The sequence below is a fragment of the Heliangelus exortis genome, chromosome W (genome assembly GCF_036169615.1).
Source record: "Heliangelus exortis chromosome W, bHelExo1.hap1, whole genome shotgun sequence".
Classification (NCBI taxonomy): Eukaryota; Metazoa; Chordata; class Aves; order Apodiformes; family Trochilidae; genus Heliangelus; species Heliangelus exortis.
Window position 1 is genome coordinate 13,622,778 of NC_092453.1, and position 9,719 is coordinate 13,632,496.

At 47.2% G+C, this 9,719-nt stretch overlaps 1 long non-coding RNA gene across 1 annotated transcript; it reads right to left on the reverse strand.

The window, feature by feature from the left end:
* Nucleotides 1-1,811: 1,811 nt before the first annotated feature.
* LOC139789229 (uncharacterized) lies at nucleotides 1,812-9,390 on the reverse strand. Its single transcript, XR_011723083.1, has 3 exons — nucleotides 8,551-9,390; nucleotides 6,657-6,833; nucleotides 1,812-4,332 (listed from the first exon to the last, which is right to left on the reverse strand). It is a non-coding gene; the product is annotated as an uncharacterized lncRNA (long non-coding RNA).
* Nucleotides 9,391-9,719: the final 329 nt, after the last annotated feature.

A 9,719-nucleotide genomic window follows, 5' to 3' on the forward strand; every position in this document is an offset into this window, starting at 1 on the left:
TGCAGACCCCACCAGGACCATCCCCAGCACCTCCTGGTTCCCTGCCCTTCCCAGGAGGTGCTGCCCACCAGCCCTGCACTGCCACGGGAAGGAAAAAACACTCAAGGATGAAGCAGCAGCTCAGAACCTTTGCCCAGCTGGGGAACCTGTCCTGTCCATGCAGAACATTTGAAATCTTCCAGTGGGAGAAGGTGTCCTGACATGGGGACCTCCCTGCTCCACAGCCACCGGGACACCAGGCCCCAGCCTGATGTCTGTCACCAGTCCTGCTGTGGAATGAGAACTTTCTGCTGGGAAGGTGCTCCTGCCCCCAGGGTTTGGTGAGGACAAGATTTCCCACATGCAATAGTGAATAACACCCTCTCTGGACCTTAACATGCTTTTCTTTACAAGGCTGTGAACACCAGAATGTTGAAAAATAATAATCGTTTAAGTTACGTCGGAGCGTAATGCAAACATTTGATTTCCTACCAAGTCCTGTCCTGCAGAGATGGCTGCATGGTTTTATTCATTCTCACATCTAATCCCAGAAAAGCTTCTGTTTCTTAGCATTGGATGTTGCCAAGGAATTCGAGGCCTCCTTCCAGAAATTAGGTCAATAGACAAAGTCTTGATAATGAGTGGTTGGTGACCCAGCTCGGAGACTTGGCAAGGATGGGAGGAAGTTTTCTGACCTGGCTCTGATCCTTCCTCCCTGCCTGATCCCAGAGGATCCCCGTGTCCAGCTGCACTGACCCCAGCCCTGGGGGTTATCAGCCAGTCCCTATCTGCCCCAGGGTTTTACTTCCAACACACGTCTCAAGCCCAATGGACTTCACCCTCTTTTTTTTTTTTTTTTTTTTTTTTCCCTAGGAAAAAGCCCAGAGACCTCAAAAGCTGCCAGTGGTGCTGGTTTACAGCACTAGTTCTGAGTGCTAAACTTGTTTTCCTATGAATATAGATGACATTTTTTTACATAGCAAGTAAACAGATGCATAAAGATGCATTATTTCATAAGCATAAAAAAAAAACCTGCTGCAAGTATAGTGCTTTTAATTTGTTTTTATGATTACTTGTAATTAATTAGCATCAAAAGTAAATTATCAACATAGCTAAAAACTGAAATTGTACCAGCAAACGCAGGAATGATTTTACTGGTTTATCTGTATACCAAGGTGGAAAAAGAAATTATCTTTTTTTTTTTTTTTTTTTTTTTTTTTTAAACTATGCCTAAATTAAAGTGTCAAAAGCTACTGGCAGCAGAGCCTAAAAACGCAGCAAAAAGAGAAATAATATTCTATAATTACAAGCTGTGCAGGGAGCATGCCACACACATCAATATTTAAGGCAGTTCCAGTGAGTTTGTCTGATTATTAAAGTTGGGTTCCCAACAGCATTTTTAGAAATGGGGTTTACACTTCCTGGGGCAATTTATGAGGTCGCTGCTCATGCAACTCGCCAGAAACCTCACCCTCAGAGCCATAAACCAGAGGCATTTCTGACAGGACCTGGAGACTTTTAACCAGTGGCTGCTGCTGGGCTGGGCTGGGCCCCTTCCCTCCCCAGGACAAAGGTCAGGGCTGGCTCTGCTTTGGGCACCCCAGGCAGCAGCTTCCAGGAAAAAAGCATCTTCCTGACCCCCCAGACATTCCCTGCCCCGGCACACTCTGCTGTCGAGTGGTTTACAGGATTTTTGGAGAAAGGACCCAGCCACAAAAAGGTGGCTGTCTGGGGAGGGGTTTTCCACCTGCTCTCCAGCCGAGCTTCAGGAGCAAAAGCCGGGAGGCAAGAGGTGAGGAAAAAGTCCCACCAGCTGAGCCCCGGGGCTGCAGCAGCTCACGGAGTCCAACTCCAGGCTATGAACCACGATCCATGAAGATTCCCAAGGCCTGGAGGTGGCTGCTGCCCAGCCTGGGGATGCTCGTGGTGTTCCAAGGCCAGCAGAGACTCGGGAAGGAGTGGTTGCTCTCTGAGTCCATCTCCAACGTTTCCCAGCCTGGAACCTTCCTGGAAGTCACCGAGGATGCTCACCTTCTGCCAAAGGAGGAGACTGCCCAAGAAGCTCCTTTTTAAACCCCATTTTTGCTCTTAAATGCCAAACCCAGAGCCCGGCGCGTTGCCTCATTAGTTATTAATGAAGCAACATATTTGTTCAAAATTTATGATTGTTGATTTGCTCCCATCATTGTATGAAATATTAACACAGCATTTGTACTTGCAACCATTTTGCAGGCATTAGAGGGTGGATTTGCATATTCATGAACCCTCATAAATGTTTAAGGAGACAGCCCAGGAAGCATGTGAGCTGTCAGCCAGCCAGTAAAAAGGCATATTTACAGTGTTAATAAGGACTGGGGTTTATAGGACAAAATGGCAAGTAACAAATAAAAGGAATTCCAGTTGGCCATGAACTGGGGTGGCTTTTTCTCCTCCTCTTCTTGCTCCTCTGGCTCAGGGGGTGAAGCTCAGCCCGGGTGGGAGGGGGCAAGCTGAGGCAGGGGCACAACCTGTCCCTTGCCTGTAACCTCCCCAGAAATGAGGCATTTGGGCTGAATTTGGGAAACTGAGGCAGCTGCTTTACTGGCCCAGGCAAAGTTTCGAAGGTGCTATTGCTGGCAGGGAAAAATAGTGATTATTTCCACCACTTATGTTGGTAATAATATGTTAAATTATTTTTATTTAATGCTTTCATGTCAGTTAACTGTTGTGTTGGGTGTTTTTTCAAGCAGGGCAGTGACTCATCAGCAGGACAATCAAACTCCCTTTTTTGCTTCCTGGCTTTTCTCCCCTCTGCAGAGCTTAAATCATGTTTTGTGTGAAGTGTGCATCCTTGCTTTGAGCCACCCGTGTTTTAACAGCACAGCCAGGTCTGTTATTTTAATCTCTGCTACTTTATAACGAATGCTTTTTTAATTGATTTTTATTGTCCACTCCCACCAATTGAATAAACTCCACACAGGTGAGCAGCTGAGAGAAAAAGGCTGAAGGAGAAAATGTGATCAGCATGTTTGGAAGCTGCAGGTGAAAAGCATCAGGTTAGCAAGTTCTGTGGTCAGCAGCTCCCTGGGGCACCATGAAAAGGAGCAAACCTCTTCTTTTTTGCTCTTATTCTTTCCTCTTCAAGTCCCAGAACTGGAATGGGTCTTCAGGAAGGCCAAATATGATGCTTTGCAGGAGTTGTTTGGGTTTTTTTTTTTGGTTTTTTTTTTTTAAATCTCATGTTTTTAAGAAAATAAAAAACATTTTTCAAGGGGTCAGCCTGGGCTTCACCTACCCACAAAGACATTTACATGGAGGGATCCTCTCTCCAGATGCAGCTGGAATCCAGCAGGAAAAAGGTGGTGGGGGGGGGATGTAGAGCATCCCCCCAGGGGTGAAGCTCTGGGAACCTGGATGCAGAGGCTTTTCCCAGTTTTCCCAGCTCCTGCCTCCCCCAGGAGCAGGCTGGTTTATTATTCCCCCAGCCCTCTCCCTGCAGGTGACCCATGGGGGTGATTTCATGCCCAGCCACTGGAGTTCCCCCCCTTTCCCTCTGCTCCTCAGGCTGAGAGGAGCTGATGTCTTTGGGCTCTTACAGCTATGCCCTGCTCCATTTAGTAGCAAACAAGGTACAGCAGGACCTAGCAAGCTCAGCTTGACTCTTTGCTTCCACATAACCTGCTTGATGGGGAAAAATGCTGTGCCCTTGTCACACGGCTCCCACTCCAGGCTGGAAGGATGGGTACCCATTGATTCCTGCATGATATGGATTCACACTGCCTTTCCTCAACAGCACGCTTCACACCCTAAAATAACCTGGCAAAAACCACGTTATTTTTCCTGCTGGTTTAGCTGTAAAATGTGTTACTACTCTAGGTAATGTGCTGCTTATTACACAATTACCTGAAGTGCTTTACAATGCATTAATTGCTGCTTGATTTAAACATGTCCCGTTTAGTAACCCAGCTATATCATTGTGACAAATTACAAGTCAATAATCGGGCTGGGAAGGAAAGGAGAGGAGGGGAAGAAGCTGTGGACTGCTTCGGGAAGGGGGAATTGTTGGGATTATCCACACTGTGACACCTCCACATGGATCCAGGGGGCAGGAATGGCCCAGCCTCCAAAAATAATCACCAGGAAGGGCAGTGCAAGGGGTTAGGGATGGAGCTGGTGATCATCAAGGTCTTTTCCAACCCAAACCATTCCATGGTTCTGTGATTAATCCAGGGAAAAGCTTCCTCCTTCCTCGCCCACCAGGGCTTGCTCTGCCCTCTCCAAGAGGTGGGTTTCCAGTTTTCCAGGATGCCACAGAAAATCCCCAGGATAAAACTCCTCCAGCTTCTTCCTTCTATGTTCTTTTCCATGAGAAGTCTAACAACAACAACAAAAAAAAGCAAGCTACAAGTTAGGTCCAAGTTAGGTCCTTCTCCAGGACTTGTTCCCAGGCCAGCACCTCCCTGCCCACCCTGGGACACTGGGACATTCACCACCCCGACCAAATTCCGGACATTTTGAGGTCAGCAGCAAATTTTCCATGTAATTCAGGAGGGACAGCATTTTGCCTGAGGTGCCTGCAGCTGTTCAGGGAGATGCCCCAAGGCCTTGCAGATCACCACGGACTTTTTTTTTTTTTTTTTTTTTCCTACCTTTTGCTTTTCCTTCTGCCTCACTGCCCCCTGCCACAGCCCGGGTACCTCCCAGCCCCAGCTGCCTCGAAGAAACAGCTCAGGGGGGGTGGATTCATCCCCAATCAAGCTGAAAGCAGCTTTTACATCAAAGCTATAAGGAGGTTGTTCGTGTGCATCAGCTGCTGATTAGTCCTCATTTTTAGCCAGGAAGAATCCACAGAAGGTACCAGCAGGCACTGGGGGGCATCGGTGGGAATCAGTGGGAGTGGTGACATCCCAGCTCGATGGCACTGTGCCTGGAGACAGGAGTCAGACAAGCAGGAATATAAAATAGGGGAGGATTCTGTATTGGGCAGGCTCACAGCCCAGGAAGAGGATCACTTTTTGTCCATCCACCCCTGCATTCTCAGTACCTGCATCCTTAAACAGCTCAAATCCCGTTTTCAAAGGCAACCTGGGAATCAGAATCATTCTAAACCAACCCCAAATCTATTTCTTTATTTTTCTTTTCTTCTGGGAGTCTGCAGAGGTGTGAATTTAGGGTTCTCTAGAAAGACCAGAATCTGGGAAGGGTACAGAATTTGCAAACCCAAGCTTTATATTTTCTAGCTACCTGAGATGGGTCTAAGACATTCCAAAGCAGATCATAATGATTTTTTTCCCAACAGAGCAGTCCAGCAGCTCCAGCACAAGATCATTTCTTCTCCTAGGAAGCTCCAAAACACTTTGTAAAGTCCTTCACACCTGGAGACAAAGCTGTTCTCCTCTCCTGTGCCACCCCCTGTCCTCACCCCATCCTCCCCATGAATTACAGAGCTGCTCACAGCAAGGTGAAGCTGAGATGGGGTGAGGACCAGAGGATGGAAAGCTGGCAAAGCCTCCCTGGAGTGCTCTGCTGGGGCTGAGCTGCTCTCCCCGTGGGGAGGAACCTTCCTTTCTGGGATAAATATTGCTTTCAGGGAAATGCAAACCCAAAGGGCTTAAAAATAGTGCCCAGCACTGGCGTTTCAGCCCCACGCTGCTGAAACGGCTCTTTGGGAAACTGCTGCGTTGGGATGGAGCCTTAAATTCCCAGAGTCATTTCTGCTGAGGCTATTAGACATGTAAATAAATTGCCCAAGAGATGCCTCGGATCCAGACAGTAACTTTGGGAAGCCAAAATAAGCAGCAGGTATTCAGCAGTATTGAGGGCTGCAAATATTTGCTTGTTTCCATAGCGATCTGTAGCCCACGTACAAAAAAATACCTTTTCCCACATATGTTATCATGACTTCCTAATAATATAATCAGCAAATCATTTCTCCGGCAGGGCTGAGAGGAGAACAAACACCATTAATTAACAGATTTATAAACTAGTGGAGGAGGAGGAGGTGGGAAATGGGGAGCTGAGTGTAAAATGCCTGGGTGAGCAGCAGACGATGGTCTGGGCCTTTCTCATTTCTCAGGGAAACTTCACCAACTCTTAATTATCTCACAGAATACTCTCTGTCTCATTCCAGAAATAAAACTTCTGACAACTGTTTAAACCACGCCACGCTCTCACCCACAAAACACACATTGAAGAAAAAAAAACCAAAGAACAAAAAAAAAAAAAACCTATGTAAAGGCACGGCTGTGAAGTGTCGGGGTAATTTATTGGCAGCAGAACAGGGAGGCTTCTGGCATCCCTCTGGAAAGCAGCTGAGAGGTTCCCTCTGCCCAGGAGGGATGCTGCCCTGTCTGCAGCCACAGGGACCACCAGACCTCCCAAAAGAGTCACCGACAGCTCTTGGACAGCTCTGGAAACAAAACCTGGCCCTGGGAAAAATCCCCTTGGTGTTTTATCCCTCCATAGTGTCCCACAGGCTGCTTTTCCAAAACTGGCCCAGGAGCTGGGGTGACCAAAGTCAGGTTGCCAGAATAAAAGATTTTTCAAGAGCATTTTCCAGTTTCTGGTCCTGGAAGTGCAGCCAGCTCAAGGTGCTCCATGTGGGATTGAGTGCCCACACTTTGCACCAAAAGCCAGGTCTCAGTCTTGGTGTAAATCCAGAGTTACTCACTCATTCAGCAGGGTTACAACTACTTTACCATCAGTGTAAACTTCACACACGTTTGGCACAACCTCTGCTGTTCCTAAGCCCTCTGCATGCTGATCTTCATCTTCTCCTGGTGCTTCTTATCCCACCAGCTCAGGTCCAGTGCACTTCAGATGATGCCAGCAATACCCTGGAGGACCTCTGAGGCATTTTTCTCATTGCAATGCTCCTAAGTCACATAAATTACAATAAACCATGAAGGAGAAAGTCTCAGCTGAAATAGTGATGTCTTTTCTTAATGCTGTGGACACTCTCAATGAAGACCAGAGGAAGAAAATATTTCCACACACTCCTACTGATGGGAGCCCAAATCAGGCACTGCTGATTTATTGATCACTTTCTCCCAGTGTCCAATTAATCTCTGGGAGGATGGGGCACACATTCAAGAGACAGGAGGGATATTTGGCATTATTATTATTAATATTATTTGGATAAAGAAGACCCAGATCAGGTGGATTTACAAAGCTGAAGATATTACCTATAGCACTGACCCCCCAAATGTCTGTTCCTTGTGCCCCATGTTGGGGAGGGGTCACCCCAGGGTCTGGGGGGGTGCTGGAGAGTTACTGAGTTGCTTTTGCAAGACAATGTCCCTGAGCTGGACATGAGAGCTGATGGGGACCTGGGCTGTCACACTGAAGCCATTTTGCCACCTCTGAAGAGAAGCACCAGAGGCTGAGGAATTCCGGGAGTCCCCTCGGTGACACCCACAGAGCAGACACAAACCCTTCCTCCTCTCTTCCTAACTTTAAGGAGCCCAGACCTAAGTTTTACTCCAGCTTGGTGATGGTGTTTGGGTCCCCAGCAGAGCCCTGTGCCATTGCCTGCCCAGCACCCCCTGGCACAGCAGTGCCAAGCACTGGGAGGGGAATCCATCTCCAAAGAGCAGAGATTGCACTTACACACAAGTGCTGGGTTCTTTTTTGGGAGTGCTGTCAGATAAAAGCACAGCTTGGAAAATGTACTTGATAAAGCTGATTTAAAAAAAAAAAAATCAGCAGAAAAAAAGGCTCTTTGGAGGGAGGTTCCTGTGTTTAACAGAAACCATTCTAGCTGCAAATATGTAGTGTATTTCAGAGGGGTTTCTAAAAATAAGCAAAAAAACTCCAGCTCATCAGATCTAGCTTTTTTTTTTTTTTTTTTTTTTCCACACAACATATTAAGAATAGGCACCCCAACATCCTGAGGTACAATGAACTTTTGAAAATGTGATTTTTTTAAGCTGCTGCCAGCAGTTCAGAGCAGCCCAGGACAGGGCAGAGAGGAGCAGCAAAGCCACCACCCAGACAGCTTTGTACCCAGGGACCTGGGGGTGGCTCACAGGCCCCAAGACATCACTACTGCCACCAGCCCCAAGGGAAAAGGAGGTAAGGGATGTACATAATGAATGAACGATGAAATAGAATAAATGATGAATAAAATAGATGAAAAGACAAGCAGGTCCTGCCCGTTGGGTTGGACTCTCCTTGCTGCCCAATACTCCATGGAATGAGAGGATGTCACAGCCTGCCTGGCATCCTGGGAAAGCTCCATGCCAGGCTAACAACTCACTGTGAGGGAACCCATCCTCATTCCAACCAAATCCCTCTGCCTGCACAGCCAGCAGGACCCTCTCTGAACCCTGGGGCAAAGGCAGAGGTGGCACAGGGGTAAAACCAGAGGCTGAGTCCCCAGCCACTGCCTCTTGGGAGCTTTAGGGTTTGCTTTCCAGAGTGCAGGGATTTCAGAGAGGTGGGGGCAGGCTGGTGGCTCTCAGGACCTCGGCCCCCTTGGGGAGAAGGGGGGAGAAGCCCCCAGGCAGGGCTCCGGGGAAGGGCTGCTCCCACCTCCCCTTTCTGAAGAGGAAAAATCCCCAAGTGCCCCTCAGTTCCCTGCTGAGCAGACACCTTGAGTTTGGGCTCCCAGGCTGAATTTTTGGATTTCCAGCAGGATGTGTCCCAGGGGAGCGTTGAGTGCCCCCTCCCAGCAGCTCCTCTTGGTTTACAGCACGTTGCCAGCTGCAGAGAGAGGGGAACAGAGAGATGGGCTGCAGCGTGTAGCAATCTCCCATGACATCTGAGTAATGCTGATTTTGTTTAGATGACAACCTCATTATGGTGCATAATTGCAAAGCAATCTCCTAGTAAACACTGGGTTAAAAACTACTGGAAGATGCTTGTTCCTCTCATTATTAATTAGCATGTGTCCACTCCGCCAGATCCGGAGCCCAAACTTCATTTGTTATGTTCAGCCAAATGCATGAATAGCTTTTGAGTAATTATTTTCCAACATCATCTAATACCTCTCTGCACATCAATTAAAAATCCTCTTAACAAGGAACTGCATTTTGTTTGAGATCAAATGCCTAGTCCAAAGCTGTATCAATCATGTAGAGCTAATTAGTGGGTCTGCTTTATATCATTTGTTTTACTTTATTATTCTATTATACACTTCCTAATGAAACCAATTGAACAATTTTTAAATCTTTGTTCAATTAATTGAAGGCTTTAAGGCCAGCTACCTAGGCAGGCTTTTTCTGCTTTAAAAAAGCACACATGTAAAAGAAAAAAAAAAATCCCTCCCTGTTTTATATCTGCTTGGTTTATGTGAGAAATGCTCCACAGCTGTTTTTGAGGGTTTATCACTACTTTTATATGGCTTGCAAATAACTCAGAGCTCACCAGCCCCTGGAAGCCCTTTGTTCACAGTTAGAGGCTGCTGAAGAAAAGGGCTGAAGTGATGGCAGAAAGCTCCAGACCAGAGCTGCCAGCTCCCCAAAATTGTTGCCACAGGAGGCTGGATTTTCTGAGCCTGTTGCTCAGTGTCCTCCCTGACTACAAAAAGAAGGTCTGAAGGAAAGCTTAAATATTTCCTGTGGGGAAATCACCTTTTAATTCCTTAATACTAAAAAAAGAGTGGATCAAAAGTTTTGGGAAGCTCCAGAGAGTTGATACCATTTGATTTCTCCAACAAGAACTTTTGGGCAGCAATCAGCCTGGCTGCACCTCTGTGTTTGGGGGGAGGAACAGGCAGCTGGGCTCTGGGACCATGAGAAACTTTTTGGCTTTTTCAGAGA